General features: G+C 37.8%; 1 protein-coding gene and 1 long non-coding RNA gene across 3 annotated transcripts in view; one reads left to right on the forward strand and one right to left on the reverse strand.

Annotated features, from left to right (window-relative positions):
- LOC123608496 overlaps positions 1-1,614 on the forward strand; it is a 482,727-nt gene extending 481,113 nt beyond the window's left edge. Inside the window, exon 6 of the long non-coding RNA XR_006717257.1 lies at positions 1,455-1,614. This is a non-coding gene — a long non-coding RNA (uncharacterized LOC123608496). The remainder of the gene's footprint in view (positions 1-1,454) is intronic.
- PKHD1 (PKHD1 ciliary IPT domain containing fibrocystin/polyductin) overlaps positions 1-25,607 on the reverse strand; it is a 494,443-nt gene that overhangs the window by 73,728 nt on the left and 395,108 nt on the right. The window lies entirely within an intron of this gene.

Genomic DNA, 25,607 nt, shown 5'->3' on the forward strand with positions numbered 1-25,607 from the left:
GGTACAGTAAAGTATAGGAGATTTTGACAAAAACAAAATATATAATCATTCTCTTATTTTCAAGAAACGAAAAGAAATCATTTACAATTCTTTTCTGTCAAACAACATTTACACCTCATTATTTCTAATTTAACAAATATATATGGCCACAGATCAAATAAAGTATAGACAGGTTGAATTTATCCCCATTTATATATGTTATTGTAGACCTTCAGGCTATGAAGAGTGAAACTCCAAAATCTCAAAGATGTGTTCCTAACTAAATACATGGAGAGTAACTGAAATCTTGGAAAGAAGTATTTTAAAAAGTATTTTGTTCATACTAGAAATAATAGACAAAAATTGTCCACTTTTTTAGAATGGGGAATTCTAGTTAAACGTTTAAAAAAAAACTTCAAAAAATAATGGCTGTGTGTTATATTTACATGGTGAACTTAGAATGGTGTCTTTATGCATCATAGATTCAATGTAGATGACAGAAACATAAGCTTGCTAATTTGGAGTCTAGAATTAGAGGTATGTAAAGTCTATTGAGTGACCACAATATGGTGTACTAGTCAGTATAAAAGAGATAAGGTAGATATGCTTGCACATACACTCATTGACACAGATAGTATTACAAGAAAATGTAATTTGAGAAACTTAAAGTTCATTAAATTAAAAAATTAGTGTATTTAGAATTCAGATCTAGGAGCTTCAATATTAAGGTATTTCCACGTTGTCTTTCATAATTTGTTGAACAGTGGTGCTTAGGAACATAGTCTCCCCTGACATCGTTCTAACTGAAAAAGCATTCTTGTTAGAATGGTGATTGGTATAGTGAAGTGGCTTCCAATCCATGGGAGTTATGAGGGGGTGGAAAAGAGAAATCCAAGTGCGGAGATAGCAGTATAGGACTATAGGACTACAGATACTGCACAGGAGGGGTGCCTGAGTGGCTCAGTCAGTTTAAGCGTCCGACTTCAGCTCAAGTCATGATCTCGCAGTCCCTGAGTTTGAGCCCCATGTCAGGCTCTGTGCTGATAGCTCAGAGCCTGGAGCCTGCTTCAGATTCTGTGTCTCCTTCTCTCTGCCCTTCTTCTGCTTGCTCTTTGTCTCTCTCCCTCAAAAATAAGTAAATGTTAAAAAAAAATACTGCACAGGAACAGCAAGCTGGAAGTTGTTAGAGGACAAATACATATCTCTGCAGGCATAATGGGCAGATGGACTTCAGGGGCTACAGATTATACTAGGATCTGCCACAACTTCATGAACCATCTCACCAGAGTTCTTGAACCTGTGTCTATTTTCAACAGGAATACATTTCCAATCTAATCTGAGAAAAATAGAAAACTATATAAAACCAACCATTACATGAAGGAAGGATGCCTGTAAGGCTTTCTGTGAAAGGTCTTTCTGTCTTTATTAAGTTCTTTTGATGAGTATTTCCAAATACTGGTTTTCTTTTTACACAGGTGTGACTTTGAGGGGAAAAATGATCAGGAGATTAAGTGATAAAATGACAATGAAGATGAGGGAAGAGCATCAGATTCATATCAAATAGACCCTTCTTCTGAATCAATCATTTTTAAATTAAAAAAAAAAGTTGTATTGATAAAGTCCATACAAATTTCAGAAGACTATTTTGTATTACTTTACCATATTGAAATGTCATGTATATTTTGGTTCAAATAAGTGGCTTAGAAAATGTTTTTGTATCTTTGTTATGCGTTGTATTATGATTTGCCCTGCAAACACCAGTGGGCATGTATGGTCTCAATTATGACTTTTATTCTTTGAATACTACATTGAAAACAGCCAAAGCAAATGCAAGGGTTAAGGGATCAGGTTTTCTAGCCAGAGAGATTGTCATTGGACTTCCTAGCTGCAAAACCACAGTCAAGTTACTTATCCATTGACTCAGTTAACTCATTTATAAAAGGGATTGAAAATAACACCCAATCCATAGGCAGATGGACAGGAATAAATGAGATGATATATGTGCAGAGTCGATAACAAACACGTTAATAAATATAAGCAGCTACATTAACCATAATCAAAAAAGGAGTATTTTTAAAGATAGTTTGCACCCTTCTTTTATGGCACTATCCTTATCTCAAACTCTTAACATTTGCCTTGTAGTCTGAAACCACATCTAGAGGTGTTGCAAGCATTCATGATGAACAGTGTTGAAAAGATACAAGTTACAGGTGAATAAAATGCTAAAATGTAGACATACTATCTAAAATTTTAGAAAATATGTGCAGAAAGAAATACACGCGCACACACACACATACATGTCTCTAAGTAAGATATCTATTTTTTTCCACCAATAAAGACATCAATAAAAACCTGCAAAATTGAAGATGGTTTCAACCCTTTAATCTAATCTTAACTTTCCCTTTATTCTTTTGGAAATACTCTCCACCTCTCTCCCCCTTTCTCCCCACCCTCGGATTTCTTTTTTGCTAGCAAACCTTGCCTGCCATCTTTGAACAAAGTGATGTTCATGGTTAGATTACAGGCAGGGGCAGCCAACAGCATTCTTTACAAATACAGGCTGAGCACACTCTTTCCCCAGAATGATAAACCTATCACCTCTCCCGCCCTCAGTTTGAAGCGGCAGCAGTAATTCTGTTGGATGCCAAAACTAAAATCAATGTGCCTGTGCCATGCCCAGCTCTGAGCTGTGGCTGTAATGAGATTTGAATGGGAAGCCCCGGACACAATAAATCTGCGCCATATGTGACCATTTCCTGTGTCAGTTCCTTTCTCATAACCAGTGGAGACTTTTTTCCCCTCTCATGACCCCACACCATGACTCTGAAATCTTTCATGGCTGCTTATGGGCCTCGGGCTTTTTACAGCAGTTGTATAAATAAATGAATTTGACAGCAAACATCATAACAGTTAGCAGTAATGTGTGTTTGCCACAAGTGCCTATACTACTCACTGGAGAAATGGCAGAGGAAACAGCTTGTTTTGTTACCTAAACAAAAGTAGTTTCGTTTGACAAGTGCTGAAAGAATTAGTCAAATAAACTTGAAATCCACTAGGACTGTTTCTGCCAATTCTCCCTGCCAGTGAAATGTTCCCAGCTCCTCTGTGCCCATGACTCACAAGAGATAAATTTCCCTCTTTTATTCTGAGATAAAGATCTGGGCTGGGAATACAAAACCTTTGCCTGATATTTTATATTAATCTCCTTTGCAAGGCAAGACTGTCATTTAGGGGAACTCAGGTACAGCAAAGAGTTTCCAAAGGAACTTGTGGCAGACAGACCAAGGAAGATAGTTCAGGTAGGTAGGAGGGGAGGTGACAGTAATGACCCACCCCACTGATTACCTGTTGAAAGCAAATTGGAGGTTATGAGGGTTTCCTTTTCCTTCACATTTCCTACATTCAGGAAACAAAAATCTCTACACCAGAAAGTTGCTAAAAGAAAGCAACTTCATTTTCCCTGTATCTCCACAGTCCCAGGAAAATGAAGTTGCCTATACTGGGGGAATTTGTGGTCAATTTAGATAAGCACAAAAAAGCATAGATTTTTCGCAGTCATATGGATTGGTTGTCTATAAGTCCTTAAATTTTTCTACTCCTCTATGGGAATTTCAATAACTTCTCCATTGTTCCAGCTGTGAAAGAAAGATGTTATAGCTTAGTGATTATTGCTATGGACTCTAGTCCCAACTGCTTAGGTTCAAATCCCAGGTCTGCTACTGACTCTCTGTGTGATTTCAGGCAAGTAACTTACATTCCCCCTGTGCTTCAGTTTTCTCTTTTGCAAAGTAGGATGAAAAATGGTATGGTATCAAGCTCATACGGTGCCTGTGTCAAGTGTATTTTAAAGGGCTCAGGACACAAAGGATAAATGAGGACATTATGCTAAGTGAAACAAGCTGGTTTAAAAAAATAAATACTTCATGATAATACTTATATTTGTAATAGTCAAACTCATAGAAGCAGAGAATAGAATGGTGGTTGCCAGAGGCTAGAGAAAAAAGACTCAGAACAGTGGCTGAAACATAATAAGTGTTGTCGTTGTTATTATTATTCCAAACAAAGAAACTTGGATAATGGTCTGTTTAAAAACACTAGAGTTCTTCCCTAGGATAGCTTGATGTTGGCAGCTGATCTGGTAAATAAAATTAAAAATGTTGGTGAGAAAACCATAAGAGCACCTTCACTGAAGTCATTTACAATTAGTTGCAAGACATAGTATATCACTATTTAAATAAAAATATCATCTGGACCTTGAAAATATTTTTTACATGTAGGTTATTTTCATTCTTTTTTAAAGTAGTGCTCTTTGTCATGGTCAAGTAACTGTTACCTCTAGAATCTTCTTATACTCAACAAAAGTATCACTGATTAGGGGAATAAGAGTTGAGAGTTGTTGCCAACTAACAGATCTTAGGCAGAATCTACATTCTTCTCTCTGTTTCTATCTTTTTTAAATTTACATATTAAAATGGCTCAATAAAGTGTTTTGCTTATGTGATTATATGCAAGAAAGCACCTTAATATTTTAGAAGATATGGATTATAATCAATATAATAGAAATATTTCAATATAGAGAGAGCCTACTACCTACACAATAAATTCCTAATGTCTCTGTCTTAACTGACTGACAAATCCATTTAAATATTCATTTTTCCATATCTAGTCAACTATTTCTATGGAGAAAGTCAGAAACATTATTAAATGGAACTGCTTAAAAATAAACAGACTCTTTAAGCTTTGCTCTTAGAGCAGTGCCTAAAAATGGAAAGAAGTGTGTCAGCTGAAGGTAAGGAACCATGTGACTTTATAAAACAATGATGAGCCAGGAGCAGGCAAAGTAGGTTTTGGTTTTGATTTGCCAGGGTGGGTTTTGCTAGAAAACCAAATACATAAAGTGACATCATCCTATGGTAAAACAGCTTTAATTGAGACTCCTTTCACAGTAAAATAAATTGAAAATCTCATCTTACCATTGATTCCTGTGTACAGGCCACAATACTACATCTAGGAAACACCTCTGAAACTGGTCTACGAGAGAATAACTTTGTGCTCTAGGAGCTTTACTGTTGAGGAAAGTCATCTGACAAAATGTTTCCCTTGCTACATCTAAATCCTTTTCCAACATCTGCTCCTAGGATGCATATTCTGATTCACCTTAGGAATCACAAAGGTGAAGAGCACATGAAATGGATAACTCCAGCTATTCACACTCCCCATGGCCACCAAGGATGAATAAACACAAAGCAGAGCCATGTCCCCTTTGTTTGGCCACTTCTACTGACTCTCAATTAGCAAAAGAATACTGTCACCTTGTAAAGTCTGTTTTGCTGAGTTAAAGAGAAAACTGAGAAGGTAGAGAAATTCTAAAAGACCAGTAGGCTTAATCAAGCATTGTGCAACTGTGAAAATAACCTCTCATCTATTTCTTCATCATTTTCTGGATATAGGTATGAACACCTATACAGGCTAGGCTTATCTCAGGAAGTGACAGGCTTGTATTTTCGCATCCTCTTGTGGTTGAGTAGAATCATCATTTAGTCATCTATCATTGAGCAGAGGTAACAAGTGTCTCTTTGGGGCCATAAAATTTAACTGAAAGAGTTTGCAAACTATAGGCCATAGGTCAAGTCCAGCCCACTGGCTACTGTAAAGTTTTATTGGAACACAGCCCATATTATAAACTATTGTAAACTCTGCTTTTGCACTGCAATAGCAGAGTTGAGTAATTGTGACAGAAACTCTATGGACTTGAAGGTGAAATTGGAAATGCTTACTGTCTAGCCCTTTACAGAAAATGTATGTCAATCCCTACTCTAAGAGTTCTAAGTCTGTCTCTGAGGCAGTGAGCAGCAAAGTACAAGATGAAAGCTTATCTCAGCCTAGGTCCCTGCCAACCAGAGATAGACAAGAGTAAGCAACAAATAGACCTTTGTTGTTTTAAGCTATTGAGATTTGCAAGTTGTGCATTATGGCATCCTAACCTACCTTACTCTGATGGATATAGCATCCTTACAATTCTCATGTGTATCCTTTTCTCTGCACATACATAATATATCCTGCTTTAAGGAAGGGAACAAAAAGCATAAGAGGACTTTGTTTTTCTTTTTCTTTTCTTTTTTCTTTTTTTTTTTTCTTGTCCTCAGGAGACAGGATGAGGACATGAAATGTTTGAGTTCTCAGTCAACATTTGGACTGGAATTTTTCCCTTCGTAAAGCTTATCCCAATATATGTCTCATTTAATACCTGAGAATCCATCTTCTCTGTTAAAGCTCTTTGAAAATTTGTCCCACAAATCTCTACAAACCTGCTTTCTTTGCCATGGCAATATAAAGATGAAATTTCCTAAATATATTGCACACAGAAGGTTGTTGAAATAATTAGGGGAAAAGATTTCCATAAGCCCAGAATTGGCATGTTGAAGTCTTTCAGAATGAGCTCCTGCATTTGGGCTTTGGCAGTTCTAATATGGGTGGAAAATGCATAGAGCTGGCTATACTTGCTTATTTTGCTATGTTCAGATCTTCTCCTTTGGAGGAAAGAGAAACAGGTCCATTTTTTGGCAGAAAACAATGTGATCTCTTTCAACCTCACAGAAGAGCAAGCTAACTGGAGAGCCTGACATTGATACTGCTTTTTGGAAGCAGGAAGTGATGGAGGCCATAATGACAGCATCATGTTCCCAGTGTCAGCCATCAAAGGGAGAGCCAAGGGAAATCTTGTCAAGATAAGTGCTGTGATCTGATGGATAGGGACACTAGTTTGAAGATGGCAATTCCAATTTATTTTCTTCTTACTCCTGGTGACCTCTGACAACAAACAGACTACCATGCACCTCAGTTTCCTCCTCATCATACAATAGAAAGCCATATACATGGATATTTACCTACAGAGAGATTGCATAAAAGTTAACTGCACTAATATGTAGGAAATACTACAGGGAAAAGTGAATTGAAAGAGGAGGCAGCCACTCAAGCAGTCTGCTCGCTGAAGGCAATAGATATGAGCCAGGAGGGAGAATGGATGGCAAACATGATTGGATTAACCTGCTACTGTTCAGTCATTTGAATAAATAATTTGTAAGGAGACTTTCAATTAAGATGCTGGGCCAGGGGCTCCCAGGTAAGCCACTTCCAAGTCATCTCTCAAGTTCAGTGGCTTCCCTTAAAACTGGTACAATGAAATTGTAGGGTTTTAAGGACATTTGGAAACTCAACTTTTAGGCACAAAACATAGCTGTATTACTGAGATGCACAATTGGTACCAACATTCAGACAAAATGGCTTATTTATAGCAAAGGTTGTATACAAACTGGGAGGCAAAGTAGTCGCTGGAGATGTAAAAACAGATACTGCAAAACATATCTACAGATGCCAACAAACACTATATACAGATTCAACTTAGGAAAGAATAACTGATTGGGGCGCCTGGGTGGCTAAGTCGGTTAAGCGTCTGACTTCGGCTCAGGTCATGATCTCATGGTTCATGGGTACAAGCCCCGCATCAGGCTCTGTACTGACAGCTCAGAGCCTGAAGCCTGCTTCAGATCCTGTGTCCTCCCTTCTCTCTGCCCCATCTCTACTTGTGCTCTGTCTCTCTCTGTCTTTCAAAAATGAATAAACATTAAAAAATAAAAAAGAATGGTTTAAAAAAAAAAGAATAACTGATTAAGCAAAATTTTAGTTATGTTCAACCATATATAAGATTTAAAAGTTTTTAACAGCTATGTACTATGGTTTATATGCAGAGATACTTCACAATGAGTATCAATTGGATGAAGTCTGGTATAGAATCAGGAAGGCAACAGTGATCCAATGTGTTATCATTTTTAATCTTTGTAAATTCAGGGGGTGGTGGTGATGAGAAAAAACAGGAAATGAGTATCATTTTCTAGTTTCTTCATTGTATAGTTCTGACATATTAAGCACTGATTTAACACTATATTTTGAGGATTTACCATTATCCTGATTGTGACCTAGACCCTGGGAATATGTAGTTAAAAATAAAAGGAAAGTCACAATGCTTGTCTTCATGGAACATACTTAGAGTCAAGTTTCTAGTTTTAAAAAAAATGCCTTGTTTTCAGATAGTGAACTCAAGAGAAATCTGAGTACAGATATCTGCCTTATTCATCTTAGTATGTCTTGCTCCTGTCTCAGTGCCTGGTACAGTCAAAGGGAAGAAACCAACATTTTACGAGTGGGTCCTATGCGCCAGGTACTGTGAGAGCCATTCAACGTGTCTTATTTTACTTAGTCATCACACCCAGCTGTGGTGTGTTTTTATCACTTCTATTTTCCAAATAAGGAAACTGGACTTGAAGCTGGACATAAGGACCCTCAAATGGCAGAGCCAGAGTAGAAGCAGCCTAGATCTCAGAATCACCACCAGGAGCACAACTGCCAGGGGAGCCACCTAGCCTTCTTTAGGCTGAGATGTGAGTGAAAAAAAATTTGTTTTTTCCTTTTGTTGAACAACAGAGATTTGGGCATTATCTGCTAATTGGAGTTAATTACTCTGTGTCACACAATATCCATGTTTTATATGAATAAAGAAATGAATAAGTACACAGATATAAAGAACAAACAAGGCTAAGGTCCCAGTTGGTTTAGAAGAGGTATTAACAGGAAAGGCTGGATATCCTGACTTTCTGACCTAGACTATACTTATCATTTAAGGAAACTCCATTTAGAGAGAGTATTGTTGCCCTCTCTTCGAAGTTCACTGAGAACTGGCTACAGATGAGTTTGCCCTCTAGGTGATCACTAGATGGCCAGCTCAAAACTAATTTGGGTAGCCCTTAAAGACAGTAAAAATTCAAAGTTACCCTAAGTTCTGGAAGACAAGAACACAAACAGCATACCGCATGCCAGGAAAGCAAGTCAGAAGCTATAAGCACCTGGTTTAAACTTTGAAGAAAGCATGGCAAAAGGTCAAGAGCCTATTTATAATTCCTTAGGGATAGCTCATGTGCTTTCTATTGGACGTGCTCTGTGTCAAAGGCCAATTTCCATCCAGCACAATACACTAAGTTAGTTATATGAATATTATTTTAAGAGAAATTCACACACTGAGTCAAAAGCAAAATTAGACCATATCCATCATTGGGGACTTTATCATTCCAGCAACTACAAAATTCTTTTTGCTTGGAATTAAGGCTGATTTCTCCTGAAATGTAGGATTTTCCAGATAAAACTAGCCACCAGTCTTTCAAGAATGGTTTTACAGGTTAATAGAGGCTGCCTCCTGAGAAAAACTATACCCCATCATGCATCTGGCCAATTCTTTGGTGCCATTCAAATTGTTAGGGGTAAGAGTGGGAGAATTCCTTCCATATCCTCTGAGACGATCATTTTATGCCCCAAAGCTTCAACCTCATTATTCTTATCTTAGAGCATAATTACAATGTTATTATTGGTCATAAAGTTAACCAGATTTTCCTCTCTTTTCTTTTCCTCTTCAACATTTGACTCCATGACCTCCCTCCGCAGAAAAGTCTATGGACTGATTATATGGGAAGAATAGAAGTATTTCCTTTTATTTGTTTAAAATTTTCCCATTGTTAATTTCATTGAGGGCATACTTGCTCCCATATTATGAAACAAGGTAAAGAAAAAATAAAAGAATTTTTACTGCTCCTATAAAATGTGAAAATTTTCACTGCTGTATCTCAGTGCTTCTAAGAGTCTTTACTTTTATTACCTCACCACACAGATCCTGTTCTGCATTTCTATCAACCTGTGGTACATGGTTCACATTGTGACCCAAGATCCTTTGCCAATGGCTCCCCTGTACTTTGTGCAACTATTCTCCCCTAACTATTCTCCAAAGTAACTTCTTTCTTCTAGCTAACATCAATGGCAGAAAGGTTTTATTTCAAGGGCTGGTGGCAGTGGCTGCCAAAGTACTGTCCTAGAAAGGATTATGAAGTCATGTAAGGACTCAGTAGAAATGTGCAATGATGAATTAGTCTACTGGGGTGAAGGGTGGTATATATAGCGGAGTCTCAACAAACTTGCTGTCAGGACAAATGTCACTATATCCGCTATGCAAACACCTCTTATGTGTTACGCGAGCTCTCCTTGTTCACATACCCAAATTTCTAGCCAGAGTCCAATATCCAGAATTCTATCCAAATGCTATCCACCAATCCACACCTGATACTTTTTAATATTCTAAAAAGATTTTTCTAACATTCCTCCTGTGCTGATCTCTGGCTCCCTAAATTTATTCCATAATTTGCTGTAATGTTGAAAGTCATGATCACTGGCTGACAAGACCCATTGTACAATTTACTCTAAAATTCAAAGTGTTGTTCCAGATAGATGGCAGCTTTGGCTGACAACACCTAAATCTTACCTCATCTGAATTTAGGAAGGCATTAGAGATTCAAGGTAAAATGTCTTTTGAACCACTGATTTATGCTCTCCTTGTAAGAAAGGATAATTGCCCTTTTACTTTGTATGTTCAGGGAATTAGACTTGGTAATCTTTAGAAACACATAAAAGCTGGACTTCTTTGCAAAGAATCAGAGTGCCTTACAACACAGAATTTTCTGCTACTTCTTTTGGTCACTCTTCTCAGACCATTCACCCCATCTGGGGCCGCTACCAGTGCATATGTCTCCACTCTTCTTCCAGATAATCATGTGGCTCATTTCCACAATTCTTTCCACTTAGCTCATGTTTCCTCCTCAGTGATGTTCACCTCGATCAGCCTATCCACATGCATGTTCTCACTGTCTCTTACAACGCTCTACATTTTAAAATTTTGTCCACAGCATTTATCACTTTCCAACCTGGTAGATAATCTACTTATTTGTTATAGGTGTCGCTTAGTATCTCTCTCCTCTAAAATGCAAGCTCCATAAGGACAGGGATCTTTGTCTAGTTTTACACTTATATAACCCAAGTAACTAGAAGAGTACCAGAAACACAGTCCACACTCAATAAATACTGAATGTTCATGATCTGTTCATTTGTAGCTGAATTTCCTTTTCACATAGAAGATATATATTTAAACTCTATAAGTAAATCTTCCTAAAAATATTTTCTAAGAACGACTGAGTGTCAAGGCTACCATATCTTTCCGGTGTCAGTATTTTCTCAAATACTTCATTTTCCTTTGGTTTTCAGAAAAGCAGATGTTCTCAGCTTCCTGAAATTCTAATACCACAACTGAAGACATAAGATATCTCATTGTAAAAAGTGAATGAGAAGGAGAGGGACAAACAGAAACAAGGAAGAAGCAGATGAAAGTATTTCCAGTGCTTCCTCCACAGAGAGGAATGAATTATACACGAGGCAAGACGGTCACTAAGTTAGGTGTACGATTTCATCAGATTGCCTGAACTGCAACAAGATTTCAACAAGAATTAGAAGGTAAAAGAAGAAAAAAATTTTTTTTAATTTTTAAAATTTTTTTAATGTTTATTCATTTTTGAGGGAGAGAGAGTGCAAGCAGGGGAGGAGCAGAGAAGAGGGAAACACAGAATCTGAAGCAGGCTCCAGGCTCTGAGCTGTCAGCACAGAGCCCGATGCGGGGCTCAAACCCACAAACCATGAGATCCTGACGTGAGTGGAAGTCGGACTCCTAACTGACTAAGCCACCCAGGCGCCCGAGAAGTAAACTTTACATTTGTATGGTACCTTTTAATATCCAGACAATTTTAACCCTTGCTATTATATGTGAATATAGATCCTTTATGTAACAGATATATTGTATGCATTGCATTTTAACAACAACATGAAGGATAGTATCTTTACTTATATTTTACAGATGAAGAAACTGATGCACAGAGAGGTTAAATAACCATAGACACCTATCTATTCAATGGCAGAGTCAGCATCTGAAGCCCTACTTTAGTCACCAATCCATGAATTTTGCTACCATTTTACCTGCCACCATTTGCCCTTCACAGCAACAAGGCAGGTATGGGAGGTGGTATTTACATTTGCTTGATGAGAAAACAGTTTTAGATAGTTTAGTACTTGCCTAAAGATAGAGTGAATTAATCAAAAATAATATTTCTCCTGACATCTTAGCCCAATATTCTTGCCACAACATGATGGTCTTTATGTTAGCTATAAAATTAATGATTTACCCAATAGTCACCCAAATAGTGGATGGACTTAATGAGTGAAAAATTCAGCCAGGGCTTGATTCTGTAATCTCTGTGACCCTGAAATTATTTTATATTTTAAAACTATGTGGATTAATACTCAAAACGTTTTTTAATTATAACATAGAGGGTAATTAAAATATCAGGCTGAATTCTATAAATAGTATTGCCTTGAGGTCCATCCACTTGAATTAACCAAAAAGCACCACTAATTAGCTAGACTTAAGCAAGGGCTGGTGCTAGGCAATGTGACCTTTTTATGTCACATGTCACCAGGATTACATTTTCTCTCTGATATACAAGTCATTGGTCACGATAGGCTGCCAGGATTTGACACCATGGATTTATTTGATGAAGTGTGCAGAAAGTGTGCCTATTGATTCATTAATTTCTATGCTATTTAGAATCATTTTGCCTTATGTGTCCTCCTTTACAGTGTGTTGAGTATATCACCAGGTGGTTTATTAAACACAGCCCCGTATGGAAACAAGGGCACTTGGGTTCTACTAGCACTTTTGCCAAAATCCACTGTTCTTAAACAAGTTGCCTTGGCTCTCAGAACTCCCAACTTACTTGGAGTTTAAATGATAAACTTAAAAATTATCTGGGACTAAATAAGTCATCACTGAGGTCCCTTTAAACATTCAGCACAAAAAGGATTTGATCACTCAGAGACCATCCCACTAGTCTCCACTCTAATGACTGGACCCCAGCCCTTTCATTTCTAAGGACCCCTCCATCTCTGACATCTTAAAAAAGAAAACTCATCCTCCAGCCAAACCTCCTGCTTTTCAATTAAAAAAAGTCTCCTTTTATTTATGATTCTGCTGCATCTATTCCCTCTCCTGACTTCCTTCCATTATTCACCCAAAGGCTACTTCCTTCCATCCTGCCTTGACCCTCTCTTTCATTAGCATTCTCTGACCTCCCCATCTCTCATCTCTCATTCTTCACTCATGTCCACATATAAAATCTCTGACTCTGACAAAGCTATGCATTCACTTCCATCACTTTTGCTCCCAGGAAATTCAAGAACTTTATAGAAAATCACATAGCTGAAAAGAGTAAAACCACCTATACCTGAAAACTGTGTCATTTGGTGCTATCACAAATACTTGACCTCCAACCTCAATCAGGCCTTCAATGTTAATGAACCCCTCTTCCATTCACCTCTAGTAGAAGTTTTCTTCTGTTTAAGTCTTTGGTGTTCCCTATCTTTCTACCTGTATGACCAAGTCATCAACTTCATAAATAGATTTGGGGACACAGAGAATTCATGATCACACTTTTATTTCTAAACTTTTCAAATATTCATTCTTTCTTATCTCCTTCTCATCTGACTCACAGAAATGGGTATCTTTCCTATCTCCCAAGCTAACCTCTACAAAGGTGATCTCATCCCTGTCTCCTCCTGCTCAAACACCACAAATTAGCCTCATCAATCATTCTCTGTTTCTTAGATCTTCAAACTTCTTCCCATAAACTAAAAGCCTGTGTAAATTTCCCATATGATAAACACTGCCTTTCCTCTTTTCCCTTTACTCTCAAATTCCTTGAAAAGATAGGTTTTCTTTTTTCTTTTGATTTATATTACTTATTATTTAGTTTTTCTCATCTTTTATACAGGTCTCAATCTACTGTAGTCTACATGTTGCCCCAGTCACTCTACCAATACTATTCCCAGTAAAGCTATTAGTAGCCTAAGCTTCAGGTCTAGTTCCAAGGCCCAATTGCTTTTTTTTTTTTTTTGCTGATTTAATTATATTTCCCATAATTATAGCATTTGTTATTAGGGTTCTTAAGGTGCTCTCTCGCCTTAATTTCTAGGATATCATTATCTCCTGTTTCTCTCTAAACCCTGTTATTCCTTAACTGTTATTGTTTTGTTGGGGATCCCTCTTTCATCCAACCTTTAAGGGAAGGTGTTCTTCAGGATTCAGTTCTTTGCCTTCTTTTCCTAACACATATTCCCTCTGGACAAGCTCATACACACAAGAAAGAGGGAGAGAGAGACAGACAATAGAGACAGAGAAAGATAATAGAGAGACAGAGAGCATGAGAGAGAAAGAGGTAGATGGATTCTTGTGCTAATGGACCCTAAACTCATTATCTCTCCTGAATGATAAAATTGTAGTGTCACCTACCCTCTCTTTCAAGGAATTTCACACACACCTCAAACACACTATCCTGCAGCCACTCCATGCTTCAATAGGGACTATGTGTTCATACCTACCTACTTACTTAATAAATGATTAGATTTAGGGGACCTAGAAAGTCACTAGCTTACTTGTCCCTTATCATTTATAGGAACTTATTGGAAGAGCTTCCAACAGAACAGCTTCTAACATTTAAGCACTGAGCATGTGCCTAAGACTGCATGGAGTGGTTTTACAAGGACTGTAACAAGTCTAACCTAAAAGCCTATGCTATTTTTTCTCTCCATCTAAAAATGCAGAGACAAACTAAAGAGAAGTTCAACAATTTTCTAACAAATAAATGATAGAGAGAGGAATCCCACCTAGCTCATGGGGTTGCAGAGCTGTTCAGTGTGCGATACTGCATCCACGACGCATATGGGCAGTTTCATTTAAGGTACTAAGCAACAGTGGTATAGCCATTACCTCCTTTGCTCACTGAAAACAATAACAACAATAATAACAATAGCAGACTGTGTGGATGAAGTGCTTACAATGTGATAAACACTGCTTTATAAGCATTAACTCATTTAACCTTCATAGTAACTCTGTGGCATAGGTATTATTCTTATTCCCATTTTACAGATGAGGAAAATGAGGCATATATGGTTTAAGCATCTTTTCCATTTTTAAGTAGCTTGAGGAAAGCGAACACTAGGCAGTCTGTTCCAAAGCCCATGTCCGTGACCTCTATGCTATACTCTCTTGCTGTGAAAGCACTTTGTTGTGTTTCTTCAAGTTGCATGGAGTGCTAGTTTCCACCATCCGTTTCCTCACTAGCAGCACCAAACCACCTGGCTTTGCCCCAATAATTAATAGCCCTGCTATTATGATGCTTACTTTTTTCTTTCTCCTTCTCCCTGTTTTGGCTTCTGCAAATGTTTTCCTTCTCAGTCCCCCAGAAACCTACCATATTCTGTTTCATCCTGGATCATCTAATTTTGCTGATCTTTTTACAAGCTACATACTACCTCTACCATCGAAAATAAGAACCACTTGAACCATGACCACTCTCTCCATATAGCCTTCTAAGTTTGGAATGGCCATGTAATTTATTGTTTACACCAAGAAACTTTTGAGAGAGGCTATATTTACAATTATGCTGGGGCAGCAAGCGTGGACGTGGGTTGTCCTGGGCAAACAGGCAGTATGGTCACATCACTTTAGACCCACGGAAGATGCAATTCAGCTGCACCACCACACTGTTGCCTCAGGAGATTTAGCTAACAGCTTCCCCACTGGCAATGACCTCATGGTTTCTTCCAACGGCACCGACTACACAAGAAAATTCTGCAGAGGCCTTCAAATAACAACAAGCACAAAGAAAACAAGCTTGCCAAAATTTTAAAACAGAAAATGAAGAATAAAAGAGTATGATTTAAGGTTCTAAGTCTATATAACCAATGGCAAGTAGACAGAACTGAATAAAAATGGACTTAAAAGTATTTAGTGATATTTCTTTAAATCAGCAGGGTTTAAAGAACAGAGACCTTACTTCTTAAAGTCTTTCCAATAAAATCCTCGGTTTAATCTCAGTGAAAACACTCATTTCTTGTTAAATAAACATTATCTAATGAACAAAGGATTTTCACAAAATCCTTTCATATCTTGTTATTCTCAAGTATAAATTAAAGCTTTTAACTCGTCTTTTTAATGCAACCTCAATCTCAACCCTCTAACCTTTCTCTACAGCATTTAATACTGTTATTTCTGAAACATAAAGAAAGACCAACTTGCCAAAAAAAAAAAGGATATAATATGAAATCTTGAAATTTATAATCCATTAGATTTGTGGTGATCAAGGAATAACTTTTACCTATTCCACCTAGTTTTACCGTTCATTTCTATAGATCTTCAGCTTGAGCCAATGCTACATTTACTGGAGTCTCAGAAATCAATACTCAAGAACATTTTTCCCTAGGCTGCGATGTTGATAACTGGTGGCCATTTAACATCATTGGTTTAAAATAATAACACTATGGATATATGTGGAGATCTCTGAGAAGTATATTAATTATAAATTCCTCGGTTTTGTGGACACTGTAATGTGTATAAGATTCTATTATGTAACAGTGAACTCTAGAATGGAAATCTTAATTCCTTCTCCTTCCTGCCTTACTATCTCATATCTGCTGTACATCTGGATGTGAAGAGTAGAAGGAAAATGGCACAATCCCAAAGTGAAATTGTGAAATTGGAAAAGTTTGCCTTTGATGGCTTTTGGTTCTTGGAAAAACAACCTCTCCCACTTTTGGGTTCCCCCAAATATCCTCTATTCCTACAGAAGAAGAAAGAATCTGTTATCCTTATTTGAATTTTGATGAAAACTTGTTTCATAAGATAAGCTAGCATTCCCAGTTTCTATTTACAAGTTTGAACTTTTAAACTCTCCAGTGGATTTAGAAGTCTATGAGTAAAGGAATTATAAGCACCAAGTTTCAAGCAGTGTGACTTTTAGTAAGGGGTTCTTCCCTAGTCTGCAGACCCTTAGCATCCTGAAGGCTGAACTGAAGCCTGCTTTAAGAATTTGACAGTGATGGACACACTAAGTTAGCCAAGAATGGTTTCTGGTCTGTGGCCCACAGATGCATTATTGATGCACAAGAAAAGGGGAAATGGGGCTACAAATTTTTAGAAGGCTAGCTCTCACGAGCAGCACAGCGAGATTCATGAAAGCCATCATGAGCACCCCTTTACTAAGCAAAAATCTGCCCAAGTGTGATAAAAAGTGGTTTATTTAGTCCCAAACCAAGGACTGAGATATTCAATCCTGCCCCCTATGCACTCTGCCCCCAGCTGATTATTTATGTAAAATCATGTTCTGGTCCAGAGACCCTACTATTTACTATCTTATTATAAAGAGTTTATTTTCCAGATCCAGAATTCAGAGACAGAGAGAGAGAGAGAGGCAAATCAACAGAATTTTCTGCTCCAAAATGCTTCAAGTTTAAAGATCAAACAGCTGAAGAGAGGATTAGCAAACTAGACGACTATAGGTGAAACCGAGAACTGCAGCCCACAGCTCTGGAGAACTGTCATGGGAGCAAGAGAATCCCAGCTGGTAGGACATGAGTCCCAGAAACTGTGTGCCATTGATAGTAAGAGGGGGGGGGGGGGGAAACTGATGACTGATCCTTGAAAACTAACTCTAACGGAGAGGAGAGGAAAACAATGCATACTCGCCCAGGTTAAAACCTGATACTGGTAACAGTCGTCTTAAGGAGCTGTGCTCCATGTGTGGCTAATCAAACATGCTGCAAAATAATTGTAATGCATATCATGAAATTTGTGATTTCGTATTAGATTAACATTGCTTTGCAATTTGCTTGATTACAATAATAAATACTCTCCCTCTATGCTCTGAGTCTGATCTGAGAAGTCCCTAATGAAAATCTCTTCAATCCATATTCTGTACCTACCACGTCTCAGGCACTGCGCTCCATGCTAAAAGCACACATTTTCTTCGCTTTATAGAGTGGGGTTTCTCAACTTTGGCACTAATGACATATTGGACTGAATAAATTATTTGTTGTAGAGTCTTGACCTGTGCACTGCAGGATATTTAGCAGCATCCCTGGTCTCTACCTACTAAATGCCAGTAAGTACACTCCCCCCAGCCTCCAGTTGTCACACAAAGATGTCTCCAGATTTTCCAAATGTCCCCAGCAGGGCGGGGGGGGGGGGTTGGGGGACAAAGTTATGTCAGTTGAGAACACACTACTGTAGAAGTATTCTCTACATACCTGGTCCTCAGGTTATTTACTGTCTTGTAACATAGCTGCCTTCTTACCAATTAAAAACCTCAGCTAGGAGGCACCTGGGTGGCCTCCTACTCTTAATTTCTACTCCTGATTTTGGCTCAGGTCATGATCTCAAGGTTCATGGGTTTGAGCCCTGCATCAGGCTCCCCACTGACAGCGCAGAGCCTTTTTGGGTGAGATTCTCTCTACCTTCCTCTCTTTCTGTCCCTCCCCTGCTTGTGCTCTCTTTCTCTCTCTCTAAGTAAACAAACTTAAAACAAACAAACAAACAAAAACAAAACTTCGGCTAGAACTCTGCTTATAAATAACAACAACAAATATTCTCATTGAGTAGAATGCCTAAATTCCAACCCCTGAATGTTTGCAGAAGTTTGTCTCTCACCTGGCATTCATTTAAAAAAAAATCTTCATTAAGAAGCTGTACATGCTAAATAAATTTGCCGGCTCTAAAGCAATGCCAACACACTTAACATCTACCTAGGAGACAGGCAGGTAGAAAAGGATCAAATTATATTGGCCAATTAAAACGTCCCATTCTTAAGGAATCAAAGCATTATATTAGAAAGAAAATGGCAAAAAGTAAATGAAGAGTTACCAGTTTGAGAACTCCGGGGAAGATTTTGGGAATAATTTGTTCTGAGACCATAACACAAAAAGCACTGAACAGTCATCTTACAAATGTAGAGAGGCTCATCTCCTTTTTCTCTTATACAATATGGGACTTCTAACATATATTAAACCCATTAGGCGAGATGGATTTTTTATCTACCAATTCTCACAGCGTCATAGCAGAACAGAAAATCAAATCCTTGAGAATTAGATCAAGTGTATCACAACATTCCTATCATTTGTGATCTAACCAGTAGCATCAAATGGTCAAAATAAACTTAGCTTTTAAGAATATAAAAGAACTTAGTTGTATTACTTTGTTTCTCTTTAGCCCAGGTTTCTCACCTATATCTCAGCAATGGGAATCAACACTATGTGAAACAATGGTCAATGGTTTATAAGGAAGATTTAAATGTCCCTCAAAAGCATCAGATAATTACCTCAGCCAGAAGCAAGATGTTAGACTAGGCGGACTAATGATGTGATCTAGGATGGTAATTCCCATGGTTCTTAAGGAGCACAAACATAAATCATTTAGTAAATACATGGTTTCCATTGGTCTCCAGACTGGGTGGGGAAAAAGAAAAGAAAATCTCAGCAGTGAGAAAACTGCCTAAGTTTTCCTGGCATATCAATATGCATGTCCCTTAAAGCAAGGCTATTTCTAACAACATATTTCTAGTCTTTCTTTCAAATTCTGTTATGTTCATTAATGCCAGAATAAACACCAGAGGGGGAAATCTACATAAATGAACAACAAAATGATGGGTTCAAACAAGATTCCAAGACTCTGCTTCAAAATTTGTATTTTTATTTAAAATTTTTTAATTTTATATATTTGTTTTGAGACAGCGAGAGAGTGAGTGCCCAAGTGGGGGAGGGACAGAGAGAGAGGGAGAGAGAGAGAATCCCAAACAGTTTCCACACTGTCAACACAGAGCCTGACATGGGGATCAAACCTACGAAGTGTGAGATCATGACCTGGGTCAAAATCAAGAGTCAGATGCTTGCTTAACCAACTGAGCCACCCAGGTGCCCTTCTGCTTCAAGTTTTGAATAATTATAGGAGTTTCCTTCTCAAAAATAGTATTTTATGTCTTGTTGAAAAAATTATACTAGGGGCTCCTGGATGGCTCAGTTGATATAACATGTGACTGTTGATCTCAGGGTTGTGAGTTCGAGCCCCACACTGGGCATGGAATTTAATTTAAAAAATAATAATAAAATAAAATAAAAATTCTATAGGTGAATTTATACCTTTTCACTGCTCTGAAAACTATCCCATGGCTTTCAAAACCCATGGTCTTCCAGTTGCTATGTGCCTAAGAAGTTACCACCTGATTGTAAGTAAGTCTCAGTTGCTTAAATAATTATCTAAATCTTACAGGCTGAGAGACTTTTTTTATTGTATTTTTTAAATATCCTACAGTGTTTTTTTTTTCTTTTGGTGCTCATTTATGTGGGGTTCAATAATGTATCCACAATGAAGATACAAGACAATTCCTTTGTGCCCCAGAACTCCCTGTGCTACAACTTTATAGCAATATTATCACCACGCCCATACCTTTGGCAATCACTAACCTCTTCACTGGTTTTATGGTTTTGTCTTTTTGAAAATGTCACTGGCTGAAATCATACAATATGTATCCTTTTCATATGGTGTGTCACTCCCACATGTCTTTGAGAATTACCTATTCTACACTATCGATATCAATACGTATTGATAGTTTGTTCCTTTTTACTGAGTAGTATCACATGGTATGCACTTACCATAGCTTATTTATCCATACCACTGTTGAAGGGTACTGGGTTGTTTCCAGTTTTTGACTTCCACAAATAAAGCTGCTCTGAACATTTGCCTATAGGATTTAGTGTGAACATAAATTTTCATTTCTCTAGGGTAAGTAACCTGAAGTAGGATTGTTGGGGAATATGTTAAGTAAATGCGTAACTCTATAAGAAAAAAAAACCTGCCAAATTGGGGCACCTGCGTGGCTCAGTCAGTTAAGCTTCCGACTCTTCATTTCAGCTCAAGTCATGATCTCACGGTTTATGGGTCCGAGCCCTGCATAAGGATCTGTGCTAACAGTGCAGAGCCTGCTCGGGACCCTCTCTCTCTCCCTCACTCTCTGCCCCTCCCACACACGCATGCTCTCTCTCCTCCCCCCAAAAATAAATAAACTATACCAAAAAAGCCCTGCCAAACGGTTTTCCAGAGTATCAGTTATTTTGCACTCCTACCAACAGTGTATGAGAATTCCATTTGTTCCACATCTTCACCAGCACTTGGTACTCTAGGCTGGCAGTTTCAATCTAAGAATGCCAGAATGCCTTTATTAAAAAATATCTTTATCAACTGTTGTAAGATACTACATGCTTAGTATAAAGCAACTATCTCTCCAATTAAAAAATAGCATTATTTTCCAATAAAGTGTTTTGTAGAAAGTACTTTGATATCACGCATTTGAAACCACATAAGGGGCACCTACCTGGGTGACTCAGTCAGCTAAGCATCCCACTTCAGCTCAGGTCATGATCTCACAGTTTGTGGGTTTAGGCCCCACATTGTGCTGACAGTTCAGATTCTGTGTCTCCCTCTCTCTGCCCCTCCCCTGCTTGCACTCTGTTTCTCTCTCAAAAATAAATTTAAAAAAAAAAAACATAATAAAATGTTGTATTTAAACTATAAGATCTTCTAATATTGTATTATCTAATTTGTCAGGTGAGATCTAATGCCCCTGAACTACTTACTTAATTCTTTTTTTGTGTCTATGGTAACTATGAAATGGACTCTATGCTTTTGGGCAGCCACAAGGTCCAGAGTCACATTCATTAGTTCAACATATATTTGGTAAGAGCTGTTATAATAATAATTAACTGCATGAGTAATCAACATAAAGATGTGCATAGGAAATATTAGCTAAAGATATTTTAGAAGAACCTGGTCTCAGTTCGATCAGTGTTGAGTACTCACAGGAAGCTGAGCTTTAATTCTAATTTCATAGCAATTAATGAAATGACCAAGTGTTGCTGAGAAATTAGTACATATTAGAAACTAAAATATAACACAAATTGTCATAACTGAACAAAGCCCTTCAATTCCAAGCTTCTGGAGAAAGCAGATCAAAAATGCAAACAGAAAGAAAACAACGAATGGCAGTTTAAAATTTCAAACCTCTTTTGATAAATGGAGGGAGACATTTTAAAACTTAATTCTCATCTCTGCTGAAGTGTCACCAGACCCCATCTCCTTCCCCCCACCATTCTTTCTGTGAATGTTCTCTATCTTGTCCAGAGTCCCTGTTTCCATCTCATTATTAAGGATCACACCTTGGCTCTTATTCTCTAACTCCCCTGGATCAGGTCTGCAACTTCCTCGTGTGGGGGAACTGCCCACGAGGGACTGCACCTGCCCCCATCTCAGACTCCTAATTCCCTGCACCGGGCCCCTCCACTGGGTCATCCAGAGAGGGAGCCAGACATTAATAGCTCATTTGTGATTCACTAAGGAAGGGATAATCTGCCAGAACCATTCTTCCGCACGCACTTAACACTGCTCCCTTCGGTAAAATGCAGTGCATTACCTGAAAGCCCTGTGAAATTGGCGGGGAATTGAAAACCTCATGCTTATACAGAAGGCTGAGTTGCTTCCTAAGGGTTAGGCAAGTAACTCAGAGGGCTCTACTGCTAACAAGATTCTTCAGAAATGAAGCGGCCTGAACATAATCAGTTCACCCTAATTGATTGCATACAGTTTATTACATAACTGATGGTTTTAAACCCCCAGCCAATTAGTTTGTCAAACAGAGGTTAAATTCTTGACTGGTTTATTCAAACTACATTTAGGCAGGATATACAATACAACCCGCCTAATCCAGGCAGTGGAAAATGCAATCTTTTAACAAGTGAAGTTAGCAAGAACTTCCCTAGAACCGAAAGGGAAGAAGAAAAGTTTCACTAAAATGCTAAACTTAACTGACCAAACCATTAACTCTAAGTTTCATTTTACCTGGTACCATTCCTTTGCTGTGTAGTTACCGGATTTTGAGATCTTTAAAACTATTTGTATGGCTGATGTCACTGGTAATGCTGCATTTGAAAGTATTAAATTAGAATTAAGCAACCCCATCTCATTGGCCTGATGTATTAATTCAGACTAATCTCTTAGCTATCTGAGTTATCGCCTCTAGTCCTTCACAGATTTTACCAACTTGTAATGTTTGGCAGAGAGATAAGTCTGTCTGATGATTCTTGCATTTATTTCTGAGCATATCCCTCATAGTCCAGCCCAGCCATTTAAAATCATCATTATAAATATTTGTGTTTACATTGCATTTTTAGGATTCCATTAGATTTAAAAAAAAATTTTTTTTAACATTTATTTTTGAGACAGAGAGAGACAGAGCATGAATGGGGGAGGGTCAGAGAGAGGGAGACACAATCTGAAACAGGCTCCAGGCTCTGAGCTGTCAGCACAGAGGCTGATGGGGGGCTCAAACTCACGGACCGCAAGATCATGTCCTGAGCCGAAGTCGGCCGCTTAACCGACTGAGCCACCCAGGCGCCCCAACTGTTAATTAAGATTCTAATAAGGTAAGTCCAAGTCTTTTCCTAAAACTGAGCAGCTAGAGAATTAAATCAGATAACCACTTTTTACTCAGTACCTGTTAAGCATTCAGCCCTGTGTCAAGTCAAATAGCACACAAAAGAAGGGTCAGACATAGATGTAGATGAGAAGCAATATTCAGGATTTCAGTGTCCAGGCCAGTGTTATAATGTTGCATTAGGGAAATTTTTACAGACCAATTGTTTCTTAAACCTATAAAATATTTTATAGGATAGGGATCAGAAAACTTTTCCTGTAAGTATTTTAGTTTTTTGCAGATAGAGGCAAAATTGAGAATATTATATGCATACTTATATAATAAGAAAACAAATTTCTACAATTTTTAATTGATAAGATTCAAAATGTTCAGACTTACTGCGTCTCAGATAATATAATTAGCAAAGTAATGGCTATATATTTTCCTTCTAAAACTTTAACAAAGAATAGGGAATTCAAATATAGAAAATTTTCTCTGGGACTCAGAATTATCAGAAATTCATTTTTTATCTTGGAACTGCCAATTTTAAAAACCACTTTGGGGCATTTGTTTTTAATTAACTAGTTTTTTAAGTAATCTCTACATGCAATGTGAGCCTTGAACTCACAACCCCAAGATTGAGAGTTGCAAGCTCTACCTACTGAGCCAGCCAGGTGCCCCCAGAATTACCTTTGATTAAATAGGTTTCAATTAAATATTTACTACAATTCTCTTGGAATTTGTGCTAGTTGATGAGGACATGAAGAGTAATGGCCTCCTAACTTCAAAGCACTCAAATTCAAGGGGAGACAGACAAATAGAACAAAGTACAATAATGGCATATAATGTGTGCTACAACAAAAGTATGTATATAGTGCTACATAAACATTTGTATAAAGTGCTATGTAAACACAGATGGAGGGCTTAAGAAAATATTGTTGAAATTTTTTCTAAAAATGTGTATTTCACCCCTGGCAATCTTAGTAATAAGGACATCGAACCTCCAGAATATTTACTTGATTAAGAATTACTGTGTTGCTTCTGAATAATCATTCTGATCCATTTTCATTGTATAGTTTTATAGAGGTGAACAATCTAGGTAATTTCCCTAAATTGGAAGAAACAATGAGGACATGGTCAAGAAGTATTTTATCTATATCCTACATCTATCATAGTACGTTTTATTTTCTCCTGACAATTAAGATTCTGATTATGTGAGGACTCTAATTCATGGAGAATTTTCCCCTAGAAGTCTCAAAAAAGAAAATGAGGATTTATAAGAAGAAAGAAACAGAAATCCAGATTATTCAATATAAATCCAAATTAGAAGAAACAGGGAGAAACCTTTAATAGTATTAGTATTGGTTTTTATCTTTCAAACTAATATAGCATACAACAAGCAATATACCATCAAGGTCACACACTTATAAATTCAGAAGGAAACCAAAGTCTACTGTCTTCTCTCTCCTGGGGAGGCCTGTGGTGGACTATTACCTGACATGTGACATATGCCTGATCGATGAAGTATTCAAGACTCTCATAACATTTTACTCTTCAGATATCAATCAGATGATGACTTCAGCATCTCCTTGTACTAGACCAAAAGGCCCACCTTTGGTTTTAAATGCTGGAAAGCTTATCTGGCAAAAGACGTAAAGACAAGGGTCTAGAAGGTAAGATGTGAATTTCCTAAGGAATGTAGGCTATTCACATCTCTGCTATGATTATCCTACTGTGGAGGGTGCTTGGGACATCTCCAAAGTTATTTGTACATCAGAGTCAGGCTAGTCAGGCCAATCCTGATGAAAGGCAGTAGTCACCAGATGAGAAATGATACATTCTTTGCCTTTCCTTATCCTTCCCCTGACATCCACTTCAGTTAATCCATACCTGCACAAAGGGAGTTCACTCTACAATCCCTTCTATCATGGAGCCTATTTTCTAGATAGGTAGACGAGACATAGACAGTCATGAAACTAAAAGAATGATCCAGAAGAACATACTGTCCAAAGGTTGTACTGTGAAGGGATGTGGTGCCTGAAGAGGATGCCAGAGCCTTGTGAAGGTGGTTAGATCACAAAGCATCAGATGTTATGCTAATGAACCAAGAGTTTATTCTGTAAAATAAAGGGAAGCAGGTACATAGTTTTGTGCCAATGTTTACAGATAAGATTTGCATTTTAGAAAACTTCGTCCTTGTGCAGACTCTAGAATTATAGAGGTTTAAAGTAGCAAACAAGATAACACTTGTTTACTGCTTTAGCTCAGTAAAGGCTCACACCAAGACAGTAGTGAGAAAATGAAAACGTATGAATTTAATAGCTATTAAGGAGAGAGATTTAGCAAGACTTTGGGACT

This window comes from Leopardus geoffroyi, chromosome B2 (genome assembly GCF_018350155.1).
Source record: "Leopardus geoffroyi isolate Oge1 chromosome B2, O.geoffroyi_Oge1_pat1.0, whole genome shotgun sequence".
In the NCBI taxonomy this organism is placed as follows: domain Eukaryota; kingdom Metazoa; phylum Chordata; class Mammalia; order Carnivora; family Felidae; genus Leopardus; species Leopardus geoffroyi.